Source organism: Lissotriton helveticus, chromosome 5_1 (assembly GCF_964261635.1).
Source record: "Lissotriton helveticus chromosome 5_1, aLisHel1.1, whole genome shotgun sequence".
NCBI classification, from domain to species: domain Eukaryota; kingdom Metazoa; phylum Chordata; class Amphibia; order Caudata; family Salamandridae; genus Lissotriton; species Lissotriton helveticus.
In genome coordinates this window covers 1647831286-1647856073 of record NC_136065.1, presented here as the reverse complement: position 1 = coordinate 1647856073, position 24788 = coordinate 1647831286, and the positions used below count along the sequence as shown (strand labels likewise).

The window sequence follows — 24788 nt, the reverse complement described above, 5'->3', positions numbered from 1 at the left end:
TGGGGGTGGACACCAGCTGCTTGAGTCCAAGATTGGCGAGGTTGTCGAGCAGGGTGCTGGTGTTGCGGTCGTTGTTGTTCTCCAGATGGAAGTTGAGGTCCCCCAGGAGGATGTAGTAGGTGGAGGAGAGGGCATGCGGGGTGACGAAGTCGGCGATGTCCTCGCTGAATTGTGTGCGTGGTCCCGGGGGTCGGTAGATCAGGGTGCCTCTGAGGGTGGTGTTCGGGTCGGTGTGGATCTGGAAATGCAGGTGTTCGGCGGTGGTCAGGGTGTTGTCGGTGCTGGTCGTGAGACGGATGGTGTTCCTGTGGATGATGGCGATGCCTCCTCCCATCTGGTTGGTGTTGCGGTCCCTCCGGACGATCTTGTAACCCTCTGGGATGGCGATGGCGATGTCGGGAGCTGAAGAGGCGTTCATCCAGGTCTCCGTGAGGAAGGCAACGTCAGGTGCTGTGGCATCTAGGAGGTTCCAGAGTTCGACGGCGTGCCTGTGGACGGAGCGGGTGTTGAGCAGGACGCACTTGAGGTGGGTGCTGCTGGAGGTCGACTTGGCGGGTGCTGGTGCGAGGCAGGTCCGGACGCAGGTGAATTTGCAGGCGTGGCAACAGAAAGGTCCGTGGGTGCGACGTGGTGTGGCTTGGTGGCAATCTGGGCGTCGGCCGGTGTTGAGTGCGATGAGGGTGGCGGCGGTGTACGTCAGGCGGGTCAGTCGGGGTCTTCGTGGGCCAGGGGTCCTGGCCCTGGGCGCGGTCCAGGCGCGGACGGGCGCAGACGGGCTTACCTTTGGTGCGCCTTCGGCGCGCAATCGGCGCGCCCGCTGTGCGTCAACGCTGCGCGTTCGCACGGTCGCCATATAAGGTGAAGTGCGCGGGTGGGCGGAGCAGCTGGGAGGCGGGAGCGGGTAGGGAACAGAAGAGAAAGGGGCGGGGCAAATGGCGGTGGCGGGAAGCGGGGAGGGAGAGCGGCGAGAAAACAGGAAGGGGCCGAGTAAACAAACAATTACAATACAACAGGCACAGATGGGGGGGAAACAGATCGAGAGAACAGGAGGAAGAAACGTTAGCACAGCAAAAAAAATACCAAAAAATACAAGCACAAATTACGGACAAAACAGATGGAGCAAAACACAGCAAAAAAATACCAAAAAAATACAAGCACAAATTACGGACAAAACAGATGGATCAAAACACAAGGGGAGACGCAAGGCGGCCGCGAGGCCGGCGGCGAGGCAGTAAGGCACAGCAGAGGGGCACACGCAGCAGCTGGTGGCCGTGCGGCGCGGGGGTGTCCCACAAGTGGGTCACACTCACCTGCGTCGCACGGTCGCCATATAAGGCCAAGTGCGCGGGTGGGCGGAGCAGCTGGGAGGCGGGAGCGGGGAGGGAACAGAAGAGAAAGGGGCGGGGCAAATGGCGGTGGCGGGAAGCGGGGAGGGAGAGCGGCGAGAAAACAGGAAGGGGCCGAGTAAACAAACAATTACAATACAACAGGCACAGATGGGGGGGGAAACAGATCGAGAGAACAGGAGGAAGAAACGTTAGCACAGCAAAAAAAAAATACCAAAAAATACAAGCACAAATTACGGACAACACAGATGGAGCAAAACACAGCAAAAAAATACCAAAAAAATACAAGCACAAATTACGGACAAAACAGATGGAGCAAAACACAAGGGGAGATGCAAGGCGGCCGCGAGGCCGGCGGCGAGGCAGTAAGGCACAGCAGAGGGGCACACGCAGCAGCTGGTGGCCGTGCGGCGCGGGGGTGTCCTTTCTGTGGATGCAGACTCAGTCGGAACAGAGGTCATAGTCCTCGCTCTGACTTTCAAAGGAACTTCAAATATGCATGGCTTATTTGGCTTTGCCCGGCAGGGCTTGCCCGGCGGGGTGAGAATGGCGTTTGTCAGGCGTTCGTCAGGCGATCGGAAGGGGTGAGGGGATAGTTTATGGTTCAATGGTTTTCATGAAGTCTTCTTTTTTTTTTTTTTTTTTTTATTTTTTTTTTTTTGAAAACCTTTATTGTACAGAAAGAGCTCACAAATACGGGCCTACAACCCACCGGGCTGGCCACCACAGAGCCGAATGTCAGGAGCAATGCACAGAGTATCACAGTATACAAAGGCCAAGAAACAGGAGAAATAACAAGCATCTTAGAGCGATCACAGGAGATAAGAATTAGAAAGGTAGTTTTCTTATTTTTAAAGGACGGGTTAGGGAGTACAGGAGTATGGCGGGCCAAGAGACAATCCAAAGGGGCGGGGCCGCGGCGGGCAGCAATACAATGATCGTTAAAAAACACAGGAGAAACAAACACGAAATAGGCATACCAATATGCACCGGTCAAAACAACAGACATGAGGAAAGGCCAACGCACACACCGTCCAATGCCCGCCCACCGCAGCTACCACCCGTACCACCAAACCGCACAGAAAAAGACCCAAATACAAGAACAATACGAAACTGACCCCCAATAAAAGAAAGGAACCCCACATAAGGGGGGGGGGGGGGGGGGGGGAGGAAGGGGGAAGAAGGAAAAGAAGGGACTTTTATCCAAACACCCGCCCCCGGGCGACGAAACAGGAAAACCATAACCCGGTATAAAATAGACATTGAAAATACAGAAAACACACCCAGCAAATCAGAATCATCGTGATACCGGAAAAATACCCCAGAAAGACACCAGGGGGACAGACGACGAGACAGAGCCCCGAAAGAAGGGATACACAAGGGCCATAGAACCAAAAAGGGAGAAAAAAGGAGGAAAAAGATCCCCCAAAAACAGCAACAGACCCCCCCACCCACCCCTCAAGCCCACCCTACACCCCTGCAGAAGGCTACGGCCAACCCCCCAGCAGCGTGCCTGTCGCCCTAAATAGAACCCGAAATATAGAAGAAAGAAACAAGGTGGAAACAAAGGCAAAAAGAAGGGCCAGGGGAAGGAAGAAACGTCACACACGGGAGAGGGCAAAAACAGGATAATCTGCAACCATCCCACCACCCGCGAAAAGGGGAGAGGCAAAGCCCACGGGAAGTTAAACGACATCAGGATAAGTTTCAGGAGTCTCACGAAGTTACGCAACAGCACAACAGCACATGTCGGTCATAGATCAGAAACAAGACTACCGCATATAATAAGTCATTTCAGCCCTGTCCGCTTTTGTCCAAGGTTGTAATCATCCAAACAAACAAAGTCCAAACGACGAGGGACACAGGGTTCAGGAGGAAATCCAGCGGCAGTCCGGAGGAGAGACTTGAAAGAAAATACGGAGAATATAAAAAAGTTACGGTACAATCTACGCACCGCAGGCACAGTTCCATGAACAAGTCCAACGAGGCAAGCCCAGCTGGGTCGGCACAGGCGTCCCGGCCAGGGAGCCGACGCGATGAGAGACAGAAAGGATCATCGAGGCCTGGACAGGATGCAAACGGACCGCAGACCAGCTGCCAAGGCAACAAAGCAGGACGGCAAAGGGCGTCGGAGAGTCTCCAATTCAAGGATGCGGTCTCAGCCGGAGGCACAGAGACCAGGAGCACACCAGTCGTACCCTGCAACAAGGAAGCAAAATCCAACGTTGGGGGCCCGCCTAAATCAAAAAATGGGTCCGCCTCCACAGGGGAAACAGGCGCAGCCACGGAAGTCCGCCAGGAGTATAGTGCATCCAGGACAACTTGAAGTGCAGGAAACCCTTCACAAGATCCGACATCCGGGCCGTGCGGCGGGCCCCCAGTGCTCGCCCAGGCCCGGCAGAGACTCTCAGGGTCGGCCGCCATCTTAGAAACCCAGCAAGCCCTCGGTCGTCGGGGGCCCCGGCCGGAGCAACACCAGAGCAAAAGGAGGTTAGCCGAACTGCGGCGGGGCGCCCCAAGGCAGGAAGGAGACCCACCAGAAGAAGGATGTTCGGCGGTCCCCTCGTGCCGCCGGCCCCGTTCTCCGAGCCCGGGCGGAAAATTCAAAATGGCCGGGCCGGGGAACAAAGGGGGGGACCAAGCCGGATAAATGAGGAGGCTCCCCCGCAGGAGGCAGCGTCCGCACCCCTAGGCCCAGGCCAGTCGGGTCCGCCAACGGGCACAGCCGGCCTATTCGCACATCAACCTCCGCAACCAGATCCACAGCGCCAGCAAAGGCCGACCATCGCGCTCCGTAACGTCCCGTCGCTGCCAGGAGGTCCAGGCCAGTCCGCCCCGAAGGCTCCGAGCGGGACCACCGCACAGGATCGACAGCACCCAGGATCACCGGAGCAACGGGTAAGTGTCCGCAAAGTGCCCGCGGTACCGAAACACCGCAAGGAGGGCTTCCCGGGGCAGGAGAAATACAGGATAATCGAAGAAAACAGGTGGTTGAACGGAGCCGAGCTAAAACGCGGCCATCTCGGTCGCGAGTTAGGCTCCTCCCCCTCATGAAGTCTTCTTGATACGATGAAAGCAGGAAAGGGAAGCTTGTCAATAAGCAAACTTAAGACAAGGTGTGACTCCTAGAAAGAATGACTTGGAAACAACATACAGAAACTCACATATAAAAAGGCCCTGATGAGGCTTGAACTCATGACCCCGGGTTTACAAGACCAGTGCTCTGCCACTGAGCTACAAGGCCAGCCTGCCTGCAGTATGTAAATAGCTTCATGTATTCTTACTGCGGTATGAAGATATCTATGATTTTGAGACTCTGTATGGAAATGCAGTTGCATTTGAATGTCTACATGCGTGCACAAATTGAAGAGCATGCTTAAGACACTTTTCTTGGAAGTAGGAAAAACTCCATTTTGATTTGAGAACATAAGAGTATTCACATTTATGACCATACTGATAGCTCTAGTTAGTATGTCCACAATCAGTGACAGATAGAGAACTCACTTATTAGAAGTGATCTGTCTCTGTGGGGCAGACATATGTCAACAGTCATACACTTGAGATGGCTGAAACTTTAGGAGTAAGAGCTGCTTTCTTATCAGTCTATCTATCCAAACTGGTTAGAAGTAACCCTGGGCGTCCGAATCGGCTACGCCCACGGAGTAGGCGTAGTGTTGCCTTCTACGCATTTTGCGTAGACAGCGTAGCCGGCAACACTACGCCCACTCCGTGTGCGTAGCCGATTCGGCCGCCACCCGCCTCCCTCCCGCCCTCCCCTACATACATTATTTAAGCAACTAACCTTAATAAAACAATTTTTAAAGCACTTACCATGTCCGGGGCTCTTCCGGGGCTCCCTCTTGGAATAGCGTCCCTTCCTGGATACCAATGCGCATGCGCGGCCTCCCGCGCATGCGCATTGGTATCCAGGACGATGCTATTCCAAGAGGGAGCCCCGGACGAGCCCCGGACACGGTAAGTGCTTTAAAATTGTTTTATTAAGGGTAGTTGCTTAAATAATGTATGTAGGGGAGAGCGGGAGGGAGGTGCGTAGTGGGGCTACACGGAGTGCGGGAGTGGGCGTAGCTTCTCGCCCACTCCGCGTAGCTCCGCGGAGCCCCACTACGCCCACTACGACCAGGGTTAGTTAGAAGGCCAGGAGTGAGGGAAAGGCAATCCTCTGGACACTTCATGAAAGATCTAATTTCAATTAAGCACAAAACACTTCCCTTAATTTGACATAATTGCCAAAATGGAATAGTCAGTTGGGCCCTTCTAGTGGATTATGGCTGTGTCTTGAAAGAGAGTGTAATTGTACTACGAGACATGCCCACCTTCAAAAGCATGTCTGATGGCGTTCCGACGAAGGTGGGATTCGAACCCACGCGTGCAGAGCACAATGGATTAGCAGTCCATCGCCTTAACCACTCGGCCACCTCGTCTGCCTTAGGTGACTATGTTTCATTTTTTAGGAAATTCTTACGATGTGCTAATTACAAATAATCATAAGTTTCTCCTAGACTGTGTCAGAACTGGCAAATATATGTGGTGTTCAATAGACAGAGCACATGATATAGCAGAATTATCAAATCTGTTCCATTAGGACTGTAGTTTTTAATAGTCATGATAACATGCTAGCATGTGAGTCGATCTTGCACAGTGAATAAGGGAGCAGTGCCAGTATCTACTTGGTCAGCTCTAGATGGCTCAACTGGGGAGGTATGAGAACAGTGAGCTCCAGTGGCGCAATCGGTTAGCGCGCGGTACTTATACAGCAGTACTTGCATTGAGGCATGCCGAGGTTGTGAGTCCGAGCCTCACCTGGAGCAGCTTACTGGTTTTTCATAAACCATTTCACTAAAACTAAAGATTAAACTCAGGGGAAAGACAGCCCTTGCTAGAGAGTTTTTACTTCTTTTCAGGATCTGCGTGTCCGACTCTTCCAGGTGCAAATATCACAATCCTATTCGATGCTCCTTATAAACATTCCATGATGTGCCGTCTTGCATAGCATGCAAACACCACATCAGTGCATTTAAAAATACATTTGTAGAATAATAAATATGATGAAAACATTGTTGTCACGGGATAACCATATACTGAGGAGCTGCAAACAGTGCTGTATCAGCTACTTACAGTAAAATTTAACTGAAAGACATATCAAAAGAAGAGCGTCATCATATTAATGTTTCTAGTCAACATAAGAGTTGCACCATAGCAGCTTATGGTGCTTTCTGCTCAGATTGTGCCTCCAATACCACATTGATTTTTTTTATTCTTTGCAGTTTAAAAAAACAATTCATGCTCAAAGTTAACTTTTTAAAACCATTCAACCTAATATATTTATTTCTCTAACTTGTGAATGTGGTCCATGTTCTCTTTTCCTCATCCCCATCACGATACTCCTTTTCCCGAAATCAGGTTCACTTCTTTATCCAGCCCACCCATCCAAGGTCACCAAATCTATGAAGCGATTCTGCTTTTTCTCACATTCTCTCTATGTACAAGATACCTTGTATCATTTGAATGGACAGCAGTTGAGTCGGATATTTATGGTTAGTGGGGGTGGGGTTTTGAAGATTAACCTCATTTGACTAAGAGCCGGGGCATCTGGGAGGAAAAGTATTTTAAGGGGGATGAAGTTCACATCTCCTTGGTGAAATTTCTAGATCCTTATTTCATCAATCAATCAATCAATCAATGGCATTTATATAGCGCGCTACATACCCGTAGGGTCTCAAGGCGCTGGGGGAGGGGGGGTGCCGCTACTGCTCGAACAGCCAGGTCTTCAGCTTCTTCCTGAAGGAGAGGTGGTTCCGGGTCAGGCGCAGGTCGGTCGGGAGGGAGTTCCAGGTCTTGGCAGCCAGGTAGGAGAAGGACCTTCCTCCTGTAGTTGCTCTTCGGATGCGGGGGACGGCGGCGAGGGCGTGGTTGGCTGATCGGAGGTGGCGTTTGGGAGCGTAGAAGTTGATCCGGCTGTTGAGGTAGCTCGGGCCTTGGTCGTGTAGGGCTTTGTGTGCGTGGGCGAGGAGGCGGAAGGTGATTCTTTTGTTGACGGGGAGCCAGTGAAGGTCTCTCAGATGTCCGGAGATGTGGCTGGTTCGTGGTATGTCGAGGATGAGTCTGGCTGAGGCGTTCTGGATCCGCTGGAGTCTCTTCTGGAGCTTGGCGGTGGTACCGGCGTAGAGGGCGTTGCCGTAGTCCAGTCGGCTGGTGACGAGGGCCTGGGTGACGGTCTTCCTGGTCTCGGTGGGGATCCACCAGAAGATCTTCCGTAGCATGCGTAGGATGTTGAAGCACGACGAGGAGACGGCGTTGACTTGTCTGGTCATGGAGAGGGAGGAGTCCAGGATGAAGCCCAGGTTGCGTGCATGGTCTGTCGGTTTGGGTGCGGTGCCCAGGGCGGGAGGCCACCAGGAGTCGTCCCAGGCGGAGGGTGAAGAGCCCAGGATGAGGACCTCCGTCTTGTCAGAGTTCAGTTTCAGGCGGCTGGTCGTCATCCACTCGGCTACTTCTTTCATCCCTTCGTGCAGGTTGGCTCTGGCGGCGGCGGTGTCGTTGGTCAGGGAGAGGATCAGCTGGGTGTCGTCGGCGTAGGAGATTATGCTGAGGTTGTGTTGGCGTGCGATGGCCGCAAGGGGGCTCATGTAGATGTTGAAGAGGGTGGGGCTCAGCGAGGATCCTTGAGGGACGCCGCAGATGACTTTGGAGGCCTCTGACTTGTACGGTGGTAGGCGGACTCTCTGTGTTCTGCCGTCGAGGAAGGAGATGATCCATTCCAGTGCCTTGTCCTGGATTCCGGCGTTGCTGAGGCGCTGTACTAGGGTGCGGTGGCAGACAGTGTCGAATGCCGCGGAGAGGTCTAGGAGGATGAGGGCCGCAGTTTCTCCGTTGTCCATCAAGGCTCGGATGTCATCGGTGGCGGCGAGGAGGGCGGTCTCGGTGCTGTGATTGGCTCGGAAGCCGGATTGTGAGGGGTCGAGGGATCCATTCGTCTCGAGGAAGGCGGCCATCTGCTTGTTGACGGTCTTCTCGATGACTTTGGCGGGAAACGGGAGGAGCGAGATGGGGCGGTAATTCTTGAGTTCGGTGGGGTCCGCTGTGGGTTTCTTAAGTAGAGCGCTGAGTTCGGCGGGCTTCCAGCTCTCAGGGAAGGTGGCGGTGTCGAAGGATGTGTTGATGATGTCTCGCAGGTGGGGTGCGATGACGGCGTCGGCCTTGTTGAAGACGTGGTGAGGGCAAGGGTCGGTCGGTGATCCGGAGTGGATGGAGTTCATCGTGCCGATGGTGTCTTCGGTGCTGATCGGGGTCCAGGCGTGGAGGGTGGTGGTGGGGGGTGGTTGTTCGGTCATGGTGTGCGTTGGTTGGTTGTTGAAGCTGTTGTGTATGTCCGTGATCTTGTTGTGGAAGTATGAGGCGAGGGAGTTGCAGAGGTCTTGCGATGGGGTGATGTCGTTGTTTCCTGGGCTGGGGTTGGATAGCTCTTTCACGATGTTGAAGAGTTCCTTGCAGTTGTGTGCGTTGTTGTCCAGACGGTCCTTGTATGCAGTTTTCTTGGCGGCGCGGATCAGCTGGTGGTGGTTCCGGGTGGCCAGCTTGAAGGTGGTCCTGTTGTCCGGTGTAGGATCCCTTCTCCAGACTTTCTCGAGGGCTCGGCAGTTCTTCTTGGAGCTCTTGAGTTCGTCGTGAACCACGGGGCTTTCTTGCTGCCGGGTCTGCTGGGCGGGGTCCTCATCGGGGCGAGCTCGTCCGCGCAGATGCTGATCCACTTCGTGAGGTTGTCGGCGGCCTGGCTGGGGTCTGCTGAGCTGGCAGGAGGGTGCTGGCTCAGGGAGGTGGCGAGCTGGTCTGCTGTGATCTTGTTCCAGCTTCTGCGGGCGGCCTGTTGCTGGTGGTGGTGGGTCGTCGTTCTCTTGAAGGTGAAGTGGACGCAGCTGTGGTCCGTCCATTGCAGCTCTGTGGCGTGGCTGAAGTCGATGTCTGTGCTGGAGGAGAAGACTGCGTCGAGTGTGTGTCCGGCGAGGTGGGTGGGGGTGGACACCAGCTGCTTGAGTCCAAGATTGGCGAGGTTGTCGAGCAGGGTGCTGGTGTTGCGGTCGTTGTTGTTCTCCAGATGGAAGTTGAGGTCCCCCAGGAGGATGTAGTCGGTGGAGGAGAGGGCATGCGGGGTGACGAAGTCGGCGATGTCCTCGCTGAATTGTGTGCGTGGTCCCGGGGGTCGGTAGATCAGGGTGCCTCTGAGGGTGGTGTTCGGGTCGGTGTGGATCTGGAAATGCAGGTGTTCGGCGGTGGTCAGGGTGTTGTCGGTGCTGGTCGTGAGACGGATGGTGTTCCTGTGGATGATGGCGATGCCTCCTCCCATCTGGTTGGTGTTGCGGTCCCTCCGGACGATCTTGTAGCCCTCTGGGATGGCGATGGCGATGTCGGGAGCTGAAGAGGCGTTCATCCAGGTCTCCGTGAGGAAGGCAACGTCAGGTGCTGTGGCATCTAGGAGGTTCCAGAGTTCGACGGCGTGCCTGTGGACGGAGCGGGTGTTGAGCAGGACGCACTTGAGGTGGGTGCTGCTGGAGGTCGACTTGGCGGGTGCTGGTGCGAGGCAGGTCCGGACGCAGGTGAATTTGCAGGCGTGGCAACAGAAAGGTCCGTGGGTGCGACGTGGTGTGGCTTGGTGGCAATCTGGGCGTCGGCCGGTGTTGAGTGCGATGAGGGTGGCGGCGGTGTACGTCAGGCGGGTCGGTCGGGGTCTTCGTGGGCCAGGGGTCCTGGCCCTGGGCGCGGTCCAGGCGCGGACGGGCGCAGACGGGCTTACCTTTGGCGCGCCTTCGGCGCGCAATCGGCGCGCCCGCTGCGCGTCAACGCTGCGCGTTCGCACGGTCGCCATATAAGGCGAAGTGCGCGGGTGGGCGGAGCAGCTGGGAGGCGGGAGCGGGGAGGGAACAGAAGAGAAAGGGGCGGGGCAAATGGCGGTGGCGGGAAGCGGGGAGGGAGAGCGGCGAGAAAACAGGAAGGGGCCGAGTAAACAAACAATTACAATACAACAGGCACAGATGGGGGGGGAAACAGATCGAGAGAACAGGAGGAAGAAACGTTAGCACAGCAAAAAAAATACCAAAAAATACAAGCACAAATTACGGACAAAACAGATGGAGCAAAACACAGCAAAAAAATACCAAAAAAATACAAGCACAAATTACGGACAAAACAGATGGATCAAAACACAAGGGGAGACGCAAGGCGGCCGCGAGGCCGGCGGCGAGGCAGTAAGGCACAGCAGAGGGGCACACGCAGCAGCTGGTGGCCGTGCGGCGCGGGGGTGTCCCACAAGTGGGTCACACTCACCTGCGTCGCACGGTCGCCATATAAGGCCAAGTGCGCGGGTGGGCGGAGCAGCTGGGAGGCGGGAAGCGGGGAGGGAGAGCGGCGAGAAAACAGGAAGGGGCCGAGTAAACAAACAATTACAATACAACAGGCACAGATGGGGGGGGGAACAGATCGAGAGAACAGGAGGAAGAAACGTTAGCACAGCAAAAAAAAAATACCAAAAAATACAAGCACAAATTACGGACAAAACAGATGGAGCAAAACACAGCAAAAAAATACCAAAAAAATACAAGCACAAATTACGGACAAAACAGATGGAGCAAAACACAAGGGGAGACGCAAGGCGGCCGCGAGGCCGGCGGCGAGGCAGTAAGGCACAGCAGAGGGGCACACGCAGCAGCTGGTGGCCGTGCGGCGCGGGGGTGTCCTTTCTGTGGATGCAGACTCAGTCGGAACAGAGGTCATAGTCCTCGCTCTGACTTTCAAAGGAACTTCAAATATGCATGGCTTATTTGGCTTTGCCCGGCAGGGCTTGCCCGGCGGGGTGAGAATGGCGTTTGTCAGGCGTTCGTCAGGCGATCGGAAGGGGTGAGGGGATAGTTTATGGTTCAATGGTTTTCATGAAGTCTTCTTGATACGATGAAAGCAGGAAAGGGAAGCTTGTCAATAAGCAAACTTAAGACAAGGTGTGACTCCTAGAAAGAATGACTTGGAAACAACATACAGAAACTCACATATAAAAAGGCCCTGATGAGGCTTGAACTCATGACCCCGGGTTTACAAGACCAGTGCTCTGCCACTGAGCTACAAGGCCAGCCTGCCTGCAGTATGTAAATCGCTTCATGTATTCTTACTGCGGTATGAAGATATCTATGATTTTGAGACTCTGTATGGAAATGCAGTTGCATTTGAATGTCTACATGCGTGCACAAATTGAAGAGCATGCTTAAGACACTTTTCTTGGAAGTAGGAAAAACTCCATTTTGATTTGAGAACATAAGAGTATTCACATTTATGACCATACTGATAGCTCTAGTTAGTATGTCCACAATCAGTGACAGATAGAGAACTCACTTATTAGAAGTGATCTGTCTCTGTGGGGCAGACATATGTCAACAGTCATACACTTGAGATGGCTGAAACTTTAGGAGTAAGAGCTGCTTTCTTATCAGTCTATCTATCCAAACTGGTTAGAAGTAACCCTGGGCGTCCGAATCGGCTACGCCCACGGAGTAGGCGTAGTGTTGCCTTCTACGCATTTTGCGTAGACAGCGTAGCCGGCAACACTACGCCCACTCCGTGTGCATAGCCGATTCGGCCGCCACCCGCCTCCCTCCCGCCCTCCCCTACATACATTATTTAAGCAACTAACCTTAATAAAACAATTTTTAAAGCACTTACCGTGTCCGGGGCTCTTCCGGGGCTCCCTCTTAGAATAGCGTCCCTTCCTGGATACCAATGCGCATGCGCGGCCTCCCGCGCATGCGCATTGGTATCCAGGACGATGCTATTCCAAGAGGGAGCCCCGGACGAGCCCCGGACACGGTAAGTGCTTTAAAATTGTTTTATTAAGGGTAGTTGCTTAAATAATGTATGTAGGGGAGAGCGGGAGGGAGGTGCGTAGTGGGGCTACGCGGAGTGCGGGAGTGGGCGTAGCTTCTCGCCCACTCCGCGTAGCTCCGCGGAGCCCCACTACGCCCACTACGACCAGGGTTAGTTAGAAGGCCAGGAGTGAGGGAAAGGCAATCCTCTGGACACTTCATGAAAGATCTAATTTCAATTAAGCACAAAACACTTCCCTTAATTTGATATAATTGCCAAAATGGAATAGTCAGTTGGGCCCTTCTAGTGGATTATGGCTGTGTCTTGAAAGAGAGTGTAATTGTACTACGAGACATGCCCACCTTCAAAAGAGTGTCTGATGGCGTTCCGACGAAGGTGGGATTCGAACCCACGCGTGCAGAGCACAATGGATTAGCAGTCCATCGCCTTAACCACTCGGCCACCTCGTCTGCCTTAGGTGACTATGTTTCATTTTTTAGGAAATTCTTACGATGTGCTAATTACAAATAATCATAAGTTTCTCCTAGACTGTGTCAGAACTGGCAAATATATGTGGTGTTCAATAGACAGAGCACATGATATAGCAGAATTATCAAATCTGTTCCATTAGGACTGTAGTTTTTAATAGTCATGATAACATGCTAGCATGTGAGTCGATCTTGCACAGTGAATAAGGGAGCAGTGCCAGTATCTCCTTGGTCAGCTCTAGATGGCTCAACTGGGGAGGTATGAGAACAGTGAGCTCCAGTGGCGCAATCGGTTAGCGTGCGGTACTTATACAGCAGTACTTGCATTGAGGCATGCCGAGGTTGTGAGTTCGAGCCTCACCTGGAGCAGCTTACTGGTTTTTCATAAACCATTTCACTAAAAGTAAAGATTAAACTCAGGGGAAAGACGGCCCTTGCTAGAGAGTTTTTACTTCTTTTCAGGATCTGCGTGTCCGACTCTTCCAGGTGCAAATATCACAATCCTATTCGATGCTCCTTATAAACATTCCATGATGTGCCGTCTTGCATAGCATGCAAACACCACATCAGTGCATTTAAAAATACATTTGTAGAATAATAAATATGATGAAAACATTGTTGTCAAAGGATAACCATACACTGAGGAGCTGCAAACAGTGCTGTATCAGCTACTTACAGTAAAATTTAACTGAAAGACATATCAAAAGAAGAGCGTCATCATATTAATGTTTCTAGTCAACATAAGAGTTGCACCATAGCAGCTTATGGTGCTTTCTGCTCAGATTGTGCCTCCAATCCCACATTGATTTTTTTTATTCTTTGCAGTTTAAAAAAACAATTCATGCTCAAAGTTAACTTTTTAAAACCATTCAACCTAATATATTTATTTCTCTAACTTGTGAATGTGGTCCATGTTCTCTTTTCCTCATCCCCATCACGATACTCCTTTTCCCGAAATCAGGTTCACTTCTTTATCCAGCCCACCCATCCAAGGTCACCAAATCTATGAAGCGATTCTGCTTTTTCTCACATTCTCTCTATGTACAAGATACCTTGTATCATTTGAATGGACAGCAGGAGAGTCGGATATTTATGGTTAGTGGGGGTGGGGTTTTGAAGATTAACCTCATTTGACTAAGAGCCGGGGCATCTGGGAGGAAAAGTATTTTAAGGGGGATGAAGTTCACATCTCCTTGGTGAAATTTCTAGATCCTTATTTCATCCTTTCTGTGGATGCAGACTCAGTCGGAACAGAGGTCATAGTCCTCGCTCTGACTTTCAAAGGAACTTCAAATATGCATGGCTTATTTGGCTTTGCCCGGCAGGGCTTGCCCGGCGGGGTGAGAATGGCGTTTGTCAGGCGATCGGAAGGGGTGAGGCGATAGTTTATGGTTCAATGGTTTTCATGAAGTCTTCTTGATACGATGAAAGCAGGAAAGGGAAGCTTGTCAATAAGCAAACTTAAGACAAGGTGTGACTCCTAGAAAGAATGACTTGGAAACAACATACAGAAACTCACATATAAAAAGGCCCTGATGAGGCTTGAACTCATGACCCCTGGTTTACAAGACCAGTGCTCTGCCACTGAGCTACAAGGCCAGCCTGTCTGCAGTATGTAAATCGCTTCATGTATTCTTACTGCGGTATGAAGATATCTATGATTTTGAGACTCTGTATGGAAATGCAGTTGCATTTGAATGTCTACATGCGTGCACAAATTGAAGAGCATGCTTAAGACACTTTTCTTGGAAGTAGGAAAAACTCCATTTTGATTTGAGAACATAAGAGCATTCACATTTATGACCATACTGATAGCTCTAGTTAGTATGTCCACAATCAGTGACAGATAGAGAACTCACTTATTAGAAGTGATCTGTCTCTGTGGGGCAGACATATGTCAACAGTCATACACTTGAGATGGCTGAAACTTTAGGAGTAAGAGCTGCTTTCTTATCAGTCTATCTATCCAAACTGGTTAGAAGTAACCCTGGGCGTCCGAATCGGCTACGCCCACGGAGTAGGCGTAGTGTTGCCTTCTACGCATTTTGCGTAGACAGCGTATCCGGCAACACTACGCCCACTCCGTGTGCGTAGCCGATTCGGCCGCCACCCGCCTCCCTCCCGCCCTCCCCTACATACATTATTTAAGCAACTAACCTTAATAAAACAATTTTTAAAGCACTTACCGTGTCCGGGGCTCTTCCGGGGCTCCCTCTTGGAATAGCGTCCCTTCCTGGATACCAATGCTCATGCGCGGCCTCCCGCGCATGCGCATTGGTATCCAGGACGATGCTATTCCAAGAGGGAGCCCCGGACGAGCCCCGGACACGGCAAGTGCTTTAAAATTGTTTTATTAAGGGTAGTTGCTTAAATAATGTATGTAGGGGAGAGCGGGAGGGAGGTGCGTAGTGGGGCTACGCGGAGTGCGGGAGTGGGCGTAGCTTCTCGCCCACTCCGCGTAGCTCCGCGGAGCCCCACTACGCCCACTACGACCAGGGTTAGTTAGAAGGCCAGGAGTGAGGGAAAGGCAATCCTCTGGACACTTCATGAAAGATCTAATTTCAATTAAGCACAAAACACTTCCCTTAATTTGACATAATTGCCAAAATGGAATAGTCAGTTGGGCCCTTCTAGTGGATTATGGCTGTGTCTTGAAAGAGAGTGTAATTGTACTACGAGACATGCCCACCTTCAAAAGAGTGTCTGATGGCGTTCCGACGAAGGTGGGATTCGAACCCACGCGTGCAGAGCACAATGGATTAGCAGTCCATCGCCTTAACCACTCGGCCACCTCGTCTGCCTTAGGTGACTATGTTTCATTTTTTAGGAAATTCTTACGATGTGCTAATTACAAATAATCATAAGTTTCTCCTAGACTGTGTCAGAACTGGCAAATATATGTGGTGTTCAATAGACAGAGCACATGATATAGCAGAATTATCAAATCTGTTCCATTAGGACTGTAGTTTTTAATAGTCATGATAACATGCTAGCATGTGAGTCGATCTTGCACAGTGAATAAGGGAGCAGTGCCAGTATCTACTTGGTCAGCTCTAGATGGCTCAACTGGGGAGGTATGAGAACAGTGAGCTCCAGTGGCGCAATCGGTTAGCGCGCGGTACTTATACAGCAGTACTTGCATTGAGGCATGCCGAGGTTGTGAGTTCGAGCCTCACCTGGAGCAGCTTACTGGTTTTTCATAAACCATTTCACTAAAAGTAAAGATTAAACTCAGGGGAAAGACGGCCCTTGCTAGAGAGTTTTTACTTCTTTTCAGGATCTGCATGTCCGACTCTTCCAGGTGCAAATATCACAATCCTATTCGATGCTCCTTATAAACATTCCATGATGTGCCGTCTTGCATAGCATGCAAACACCACATCAGTGCATTTAAAAATACATTTGTAGAATAATAAATATGATGAAAACATTGTTGTCACGGGATAACCATATACTGAGGAGCTGCAAACAGTGCTGTATCAGCTACTTACAATAAAATTTAACTGAAAGACATATCAAAAGAAGAGCGTCATCATATTAATGTTTCTAGTCAACATAAGAGTTGCACCATAGCAGCTTATGGTGCTTTCTGCTCAGATTGTGCCTCCAATCCCACATTGATTTTTTTTATTCTTTGCAGTTTAAAAAAACAATTCATGTTCAAAGTTAACTTTTTAAAACCATTCAACCTAATATATTTATTTCTCTAACTTGTGAATGTGGTCCATGTTCTCTTTTCCTCATCCCCATCACGATACTCCTTTTCCCGAAATCAGATTCACTTCTTTATCCAGCCCACCCATCCAAGGTCACCAAATCTATGAAGCGATTATGCTTTTTCTCACATTCTCTCTATGTACAAGATACCTTGTATCATTTGAATGGACAGCAGGAGATTCGGATATTTATGGTTAGTGGGGGTGGGGTTTTGAAGATTAACCTCATTTGACTAAGAGCCGGGGCATCTGGGAGGGAAAGTATTTTAAGGGGGATGAAGTTCACATCTCCTTGGTGAAATTTCTAGATCCTTATTTCATCCTTTCTGTGGATGCAGACTCAGTCTGAACAGAGGTCATAGTCCTCGCTCTGACTTTCAAAGGAACTTCAAATATGCATGGCTTATTTAGCTTTGCCCGGCAGGGCTTGCCCGGCGGGGTGAGAATGGCGTTTTTTTTTTTAAATAACAAAGCGAGAGAGTAAGGGATTTTACACTTTATCAATGTGAGTTTGAGAACTCCTGGTCCCCAGAATTACTTACAAAAACAATAAAGGAGTATCCATTCAAAAATAGAGAGAACGTAAAAATGTGTTCCTCTGGATAGGGGCTAGGGTGCTCAGTTCAGCACCATGTGCCTCAGCCTGTTTTTGGATAATACATATCCTTTTAGAAGACCCCTCACTCACCAACCTAGTTGGTGACATGCTTCATCATTGGGGTCCCACCCCATAGGCCGAGTGCCTATAGGGTGTGCTGCGACACCTGATTACAGTGGAGCTGGTTCGTTTTTTTCTTTTATATGTACAAGACGATCAAACAAGTGGTTTAAAAAGGGCCAACACTACTCACTGCAAGTAATTTATTCTTGAGTGCTTGAACCCTTAATTAAAAACGTGTTGCACCTATGCCTAATTAGGTAGGCTTCGGTGATATAATTAGTGTTTGATAAAAATAGCTAAGTGTGCTATGTGAAGTGTGGTAAATAATAAAATTTAAAAGGGTCTACATGTTTCAACCATCATATCATTAATTGGTTTTCGTCAGGACCATGTGACTGAACTGGGTGGTCCACACACGCTAAGGTGCGTCCTGCCCTAGTCCAGATTAGAGTGCACAAATTGTGGACTCGTGTAAAATAAGTGCTTATTCTTTTGTTCAAAGAAAAAACCTGTAAAAACAGGGAAGCAAAAGACAAACAGGACGGGGTCACATACTAGGGTAGACATTACATATACATCACATTTAACATATATAGCCATACCAAGTCAATAGTAGATGTTAATCCTGGGTTGGAACAGAGGGATTCATCTATTTTATTTACATTGCTACAGTGCTATAGCAGGACTGTGGCTGGTCGCTACTCGGATAATGCCAAAGGAGTGGTGTCGACCTAGTTCTTGCATTTTTGTGAATAGCTCGTGAGAAAATAATAATAATCGGCGTGCTATGAGTGAGTGATCTCTACTTGTGATCACGAAGTGAACGGCTGCTGGAATATGTGGGCAGTCGTGACGTCGCTTTTGGTGAATTGCGACTGGTATTGTTTTTAGCTTACGCTTCTTTGCGGTATTGCCGCTTCATGGGCACCTGCACTTCCAAGACGGCAAGAGTCCGTCTCCTTCAAATCGTTATGTAGAAAGGGGAAGAAAGGGAAAGGGAAAAATATGCCCGGTTATAGTTGTTTATGATCAATTGAATTTGTAGCCTTGCCCGTCGGCTTACCAAATCAAAAACACGAGGAACCTCTTGTTCCCGCATTAAAACGGTTGCGCATCACTTACTTGCTGCTTCTGTTCATCAGGCGGTAAACCTACTTGGTTCCGGCTGGTGGTGCCCCGAGGAGTAACCGGTTCTCACTGTGCTTGCCGGTAAAGACGGGGCAGAGGACAAGGCAACTGGCCACCCATGAACCCAGTACCGATGCAAGGGTATATTGATCCCTACTACAACCCACAAAATATGGGAATGTATGGCTGGCAACCTCCGTTCCAGCAACCTTTCTTCCAACCGAATGCCTATAGACCGCCTTTTTTGTACCGGGGCGGGAGAGGACGGGGAAGAAGAAAAACCCAGAATCAAGGGGGCCAAGTACATTGGGCACCGGAAGATCCGAATGCGAGCAAGAACAGGAACAACCCACAACAAGCAGGCCTAAGCAGTCGGAAAACTTGATAACAAACCTGTCAAGCAGACAATTGAGTATGGCTGAAAACTCAGTACTGAACAAAGGCTTGGGGTATGTACCCACTGCTAACCTCGATAAATTCAAGTTGCATTGTGAACTGTCGTCTTTCTTCCGAAAACTACGATTGAAAGCCTTTTTTGAGAAAAAAACTAACAATGAAGAAAGCCTGGACATGAACGAAACTGGACTTAGGAATAAGTCCACGTTCTTACCACCACCACACTTGATTCCAGTGGAAATTTCCACATTTGAGCAGGCCGTCTTTAATGAGATTGAGACAACTACCCCAAAAAAACCCTTTATGAACTTAACCAGGGAAGAAAGGAGTGCCCTTGATAACCTGAGAGACTGCGACACGATTGTGATAAAGCCTGCAGATAAGGGCGGAGGTATTGTAGTGCAAGATCGCACAGCCTATCAAAAAGAATGTCTTCGACTATTAGCAGACCAAACCAGCTACCGCAGACTACCGGTGGATCCAACGGAAGATCTGGAAAGCGAGATAAAATCGCTAGTGGAACATGGCGAGTCGGAAGGCTTTATATCCAAACAAGAGGCTGATTTCTTGTGCGGGAGTGAAAAAAAGATTCCATATTTTTACACCCTCCCCAAGATACACAAGAACAAGACACCACCACCTGGCAGACCCATTGTGTCTGGCATAGGGTCGGTGTTGGAACCCCTTTCACAATTCTGTGATGTATTTTTCAAAAAAATGGTACAAAAAACAAGCACCTACCTCCAAGATACAAAAAGTTTACTTCAAATTTTGGATCAACTCACTGTTGCAAATGACACTATATTGGTGAGTTTCGATATAGAAAGGCTGTACACCAGTATTCCCCAAGACGCAACACTGGATGTACTAGGTCGAGCCCTTGCAAAAGAAGAGTGGACGTCAAGAACCCCTAGAGAGTTTGTTCTAGAATGTGCCAGATTGGCTCTCAAAAGAAATTATTTTGAGTTTGAAGGCCAGATTTTCCTACAAACGGGTGGGACATCCATCGGCAGTTCTTTTGCTCCAAGCATAGCGGGACTGTATGTTTACGATTTCGAGGAGAAATACATCCTTAGTCAAACAAACCCCTATAGCTCAAACATCTTAATATGGCGCAGGTACATTGACGATGTGCTGACCATTTGGAAAGGCACCGAGGACTCTTTGAACTCCTTTTTCAATTGGATAAATAATTGTGATGAACATCTACGCTTCACTTTTGAAAAAAGTCCAGATACACTTGTGTTTCTTGATATAACAATCACAAAAACAGATGGTAAACTAACAACTGTGACCCATCATAAGCCAACTGCGAAAAATAACTTGCTACGCTTCGACAGCTTCCACCCGAGACCTTTGCGTGAAAACCTTCCCTATGGGCAATATCTGAGGCTCCGTAGGAACTGCAGTGAACTGGCTGATTATAAGAACCAGGCAGAGGATCTCACAAAAAAACTGCAGAACCGGGGGTACCCAAAAAAGATTCTCCAGAAGAGCCAAAAACGTGCGCGGAACCAACCACGCTCTGGTCTCTTAGAACATACAAACAAAGCAGCTGGAGAAATACCCCTGACATGTGTTACTACCTATAACACCATTTCCAATGATGTCTCCCGAATAATAAGGAAACACTGGAATATTTTAAATACTGGCAACCTGAAATGGGAAAAACCCTTGTTCAGCTTCAAAAGGGCGCAGAGTATAAAGGACAGGGTGGTCAACACAAGACCAATAAAGACAAACCCCGAAAGGGAGACACAAACAACGCTATGGGATTTACCAAGAGTGACAGGCCACTTCAGATGTGGTACCTGTAGTGTCTGCCCCTTCACGAAGAACACAAAAACGTTGCAATTGGAACCAAATAAGACCTGGACTATCAGGAGTCATACAAATTGCAACAGTGAGAATGTTGTCTATATGCTGACATGCCCGTGTAATCTAAGATACGTGGGTATGACGAGCCGAAAAATAAAACTCCGGATAGGAGAACATAGAAGCACTATCAGGTGCCAAAAAACTAACACAAGACTAACTGAGCATTTTCTTGCAAAAGGCCATACACCAGATGACTTAGAATGGACCATCATTGAGCAAGTCAAGCCAGGTACGAATCTGACTAAAAGACTATTTGAAAAAGAGCAAAGATGGGTGTACAGACTGTCTACCCATAAGTCAGGTTTGAATGATAATATCCCGTGGAATAGTGTATTGGCATGATTCACTATTGCCAAGAAATATCATGATGTACCGAAATTTGCACAGAACATCGCATAAAATGAAGACTTCATAAATATACTGTTTAAATAATCGAATTTCTGACTCTGTTCGCAGGTCCGTTACGAGTTGCCCCTCTCTTTTGTACTGGCTATGAAGCTACCCTCTTTTAAGCCCTAATAATGTAGGAATTTCCTTCGAAAAACTACAACGAAACGACCGATCATGTAAACGATTGGTTTCTATGGCAACGTAAACAAGAGACACCCTCTGACTACGTCTGCCAGATACAGATGACACCAACTGATAGCGCCGCCCCCGGAGCTCCCTGGTTGGCCAAGGCGGAGTCACGTGACTACCCCACGTGATACGGCCACGCCCAACCAGGAAGCGCTCCAAGCGATACTTTACCGGCAAGCACAGTGAGAACCGGTTACTCCTCGGGGCACCACCAGCCGGAACCAAGTAGGTTTACCGCCTGATGAACAGAAGCAGCAAGTAAGTGATGCGCAACCGTTTTAATGCGGGAACAAGAGGTTCCTCGTGTTTTTGATTTGGTAAGCCGACGGGCAAGGCTACAAATTCCATTGATCATAAACAACTATAACCGGGCATATTTTTCCCTTTCCCTTTCTTCCCCTTTCTACATAACGATTTGAAGGAGACGGACTCTTGCCGTCTTGGAAGTGCAGGTGCCCATGAAGCGGCAATACCGCAAAGAAGCGTAAGCTAAAAACAATACCAGTCGCAATTCACCAAAAGCGACGTCACGACTGCCCACATATTCCAGCAGCCGTTCACTTCGTGATCACAAGTAGAGATCACTCACTCATAGCACGCCGATTATTATTATTTTCTCACGAGCTATTCACAAAAATGCCAGAACTAGGTCGACACCACTTCTTTGGCATTATCCGAGTAGCGACCAGCCACAGTCCTGCTATAGCACTGTAGCAATGTAAATAAAATAGATGAATCCCTCTGTTCCAACCCAGGATTAACATCTACTATTGACTTGGTATGGCTATATATGTTAAATGTGATGTATATGTAATGTCTACCCTAGTATGTGACCCCGTCCTGTTTGTCTTTTGCTTCCCTGTTTTTACAGGTTTTTTCTTTGAACAAAAGAATAAGCACTTATTTTACACGAGTCCACAATTTGTGCACTCTAATCTGGACTAGGGCAGGACGCACCTTAGCGTGTGTGGACCACCCAGTTCAGTCACATGGTCCTGACGAAAACCAATTAATGATATGATGGTTGAAACATGTAGACCCTTTTAAATTTTATTATTTACCACACTTCACATAGCACACTTAGCTATTTTTATCAAACACTAATTATATCACCGAAGCCTACCTAATTAGGCATAGGTGCAACACGTTTTTAATTAAGGGTTCAAGCACTCAAGAATAAATTACTTGCAGTGAGTAGTGTTGGCCCTTTTTAAACCACTTGTTTGATCGTCTTGTACATATAAAAGAAAAAAACGAACCAGCTCCACTGTAATCAGGTGTCGCAGCACACCCTATAGGCACTCGGCCTATGGGGTGGGACCCCAATGATGAAGCATGTCACCAACTAGGTTGGTGAGTGAGGGGTCTTCTAAAAGGATATGTATTATCCAAAAACAGGCTGAGGCACATGGTGCTGAACTGAGCACCCTAGCCCCTATCCAGAGGAACACATTTTTACGTTCTCTCTATTTTTGAGTGGATACTCCTTTATTGTTTTTGTGAGAATGGCGTTTGTCAGGCGTTCGTCAGGCGATCGGAAGGGGTGAGGCCATAGTTTATGGTTCAATGGTTTTCATGAAGTCTTCTTGATACGATGAAAGCAGGAAAGGGAAGCTTGTCAATAAGCAAACTTAAGACAAGGTGTGACTCCTAGAAAGAATGACTTGGAAACAACATACAGAAACTCACATATAAAAAGGCCCTGATGAGGCTTGAACTCATGACCCCTGGTTTACAAGACCAGTGCTCTGCCACTGAGCTACAAGGCCAGCCTGCCTGCAGTATGTAAATCGCTTCATGTATTCTTACTGCGGTATGAAGATATCTATGATTTTGAGACTCTGTATGGAAATGCAGTTGCATTTGAATGTCTACATGCGTGCACAAATTGAAGAGCATGCTTAAGACACTTTTCTTGGAAGTAGGAAAAACTCCATTTTGATTTGAGAACATAAGAGTATTCACATTTATGACCATACTGATAGCTCTAGTTAGTATGTCCACAATCAGTGACAGATAGAGAACTCACTTATTAGAAGTGATCTGTCTATGTGGGGCAGATATATGTCAACAGTCATACACTTGAGATGGCTGAAACTTTAGGAGTAAGAGCTGCTTTCTTATCAGTCTTTCGATCCAAACTGGTTAGAAGTAACCCTGGGCGTCCGAATCGGCTACGCCCACGGAGCAGGCGTAGTGTTGCCTTCTACGCATTTTGCGTAGACAACGTAGCCGGCAACACTACGCCCACTCCGTGTGCGTAGCCGATTCGGCCGCCACCCGCCTCCCTCCCGCCCTCCCCTACATACATTATTTAAGCAACTAACCTTAATAAAACAATTTTAAAAGCACTTACCATGTCCGGGGCTCTTCGGGGGCTCCCTCTTGGAATAGCGTCCCTTCCTGGATACCAATGCGCATGCGCGGCCTCCCGCGCATGCGCATTGGTATCCAGGACGTCGCTATTCCAAGAGGGAGCCCCGGACGAGCCCCGGACACGGTAAGTGCTTTAAAATTGTTTTATTAAGGGTAGTTGCTTAAATAATATATGTAGGGGAGAGCGGGAGGGAGGTGCGTAGTGGGGCTACGCGGAGTGCGGGAGTGGGCGTAGCTTCTCGCCCACTCCGCGTAGCTCCGCGGAGCCCCACTACGCCCACTACGACCAGGGTTAGTTAGAAGGCCAGGAGTGAGGGAAAGGCAATCCTCTGGACACTTCATGAAAGATCTAATTTCAATTAAGCACAAAACACTTCCCTTAATTTGACATAATTGCCAAAATGGAATAGTCAGTTGGGCCCTTCTAGTGGATTATGGCTGTGTCTTGAAAGAGAGTGTATTTGTACTACGAGACATGCCCACCTTCAAAAGAGTGTCTGATGGCGTTCCGACAAAGGTGGGATTTGAACCCACGCGTGCAGAGCACAATGGATTAGCAGTCCATCGCCTTAACCACTCGGCCACCTCGTCTGCCTTAGGTGACTATGTTTCATTTTTTAGGAAATTCTTACGATGTGCTAATTACAAATAATCATAAGTTTCTCCTAGACTGTGTCAGAACTGGCAAATATATGTGGTGTTCAATAGACAGAGCACATGATATAGCAGAATTATCAAATCTGTTCCATTAGGACTGTAGTTTTTAATAGTCATGATAACATGCTAGCATGTGAGTCGATCTTGCACAGTGAATAAGGGAGCAGTGCCAGTATCTACTTGGTCAGCTCTAGATGGCTCAACTGGGGAGGTACGAGAACAGTGAGCTCCAGTGGCGCAATCGGTTAGCGCGCGGTACTTATACAGCAGTACTTGCATCGATGCATGCCGAGGTTGTGAGTTCGAGCCTCACCTGGAGCAGCTTACTGGTTTTTCATAAACCATTTCACTAAAACTAAAGATTAAACTCAGGGGAAAGACGGCCCTTGCTAGAGAGTTTTTACTTCTTTTCAGGATCTGCGTGTCCGACTCTTCCAGGTGCAAATATCACAATCCTATTCGATGCTCCTTATAAACATTCCATGATGTGCCGTCTTGCATAGCATGCAAACACCACATCAGTGCATTTAAAAATACATTTGTAGAATAATAAATATGATGAAAACATTGTTGTCACGGGATAACCATATACTGAGGAGCTGCAAACAGTGCTGTATCAGCTACTTACAGTAAAATTTAACTGAAAGACATATCAAAAGAAGAGCGTCATCATATTAATGTTTCTAGTCAACATAAGAGT

General features: G+C 48.9%; 12 non-coding genes across 12 annotated transcripts; 4 read left to right on the top strand and 8 right to left on the bottom strand.

The window, feature by feature from the left end:
* Nucleotides 1–4518: 4518 nt before the first annotated feature.
* On the bottom strand, nucleotides 4519–4590 carry TRNAT-UGU (transfer RNA threonine (anticodon UGU)). Its single transcript has one exon. It is a non-coding gene; the product is annotated as a tRNA-Thr (tRNA).
* A 1116-nt stretch (nucleotides 4591–5706) lies between these two features.
* Nucleotides 5707–5788, bottom strand: TRNAS-GCU (transfer RNA serine (anticodon GCU)). The gene has a single exon. It is a non-coding gene; the product is annotated as a tRNA-Ser (tRNA).
* Nucleotides 5789–6080: 292 nt separating this feature from the next.
* Nucleotides 6081–6175, top strand: TRNAI-UAU (transfer RNA isoleucine (anticodon UAU)). The gene is made up of 2 exons: nucleotides 6081–6118; nucleotides 6140–6175. It is a non-coding gene; the product is annotated as a tRNA-Ile (tRNA).
* A 5234-nt stretch (nucleotides 6176–11409) lies between these two features.
* TRNAT-UGU (transfer RNA threonine (anticodon UGU)) lies at nucleotides 11410–11481 on the bottom strand. The gene has a single exon. It is a non-coding gene; the product is annotated as a tRNA-Thr (tRNA).
* Nucleotides 11482–12597: 1116 nt separating this feature from the next.
* On the bottom strand, nucleotides 12598–12679 carry TRNAS-GCU (transfer RNA serine (anticodon GCU)). The gene has a single exon. It is a non-coding gene; the product is annotated as a tRNA-Ser (tRNA).
* A 292-nt stretch (nucleotides 12680–12971) lies between these two features.
* Nucleotides 12972–13066, top strand: TRNAI-UAU (transfer RNA isoleucine (anticodon UAU)). Its single transcript has 2 exons — nucleotides 12972–13009; nucleotides 13031–13066. It is a non-coding gene; the product is annotated as a tRNA-Ile (tRNA).
* A 1158-nt stretch (nucleotides 13067–14224) lies between these two features.
* TRNAT-UGU (transfer RNA threonine (anticodon UGU)) lies at nucleotides 14225–14296 on the bottom strand. Its single transcript has one exon. It is a non-coding gene; the product is annotated as a tRNA-Thr (tRNA).
* A 1116-nt stretch (nucleotides 14297–15412) lies between these two features.
* Nucleotides 15413–15494, bottom strand: TRNAS-GCU (transfer RNA serine (anticodon GCU)). Its single transcript has one exon. It is a non-coding gene; the product is annotated as a tRNA-Ser (tRNA).
* Nucleotides 15495–15786: 292 nt separating this feature from the next.
* TRNAI-UAU (transfer RNA isoleucine (anticodon UAU)) lies at nucleotides 15787–15881 on the top strand. Its single transcript has 2 exons — nucleotides 15787–15824; nucleotides 15846–15881. It is a non-coding gene; the product is annotated as a tRNA-Ile (tRNA).
* A 6871-nt stretch (nucleotides 15882–22752) lies between these two features.
* Nucleotides 22753–22824, bottom strand: TRNAT-UGU (transfer RNA threonine (anticodon UGU)). The gene has a single exon. It is a non-coding gene; the product is annotated as a tRNA-Thr (tRNA).
* A 1116-nt stretch (nucleotides 22825–23940) lies between these two features.
* On the bottom strand, nucleotides 23941–24022 carry TRNAS-GCU (transfer RNA serine (anticodon GCU)). Its single transcript has one exon. It is a non-coding gene; the product is annotated as a tRNA-Ser (tRNA).
* Nucleotides 24023–24314: 292 nt separating this feature from the next.
* On the top strand, nucleotides 24315–24409 carry TRNAI-UAU (transfer RNA isoleucine (anticodon UAU)). Its single transcript has 2 exons — nucleotides 24315–24352; nucleotides 24374–24409. It is a non-coding gene; the product is annotated as a tRNA-Ile (tRNA).
* The last annotated feature ends 379 nt before the right edge of the window (nucleotides 24410–24788 follow it).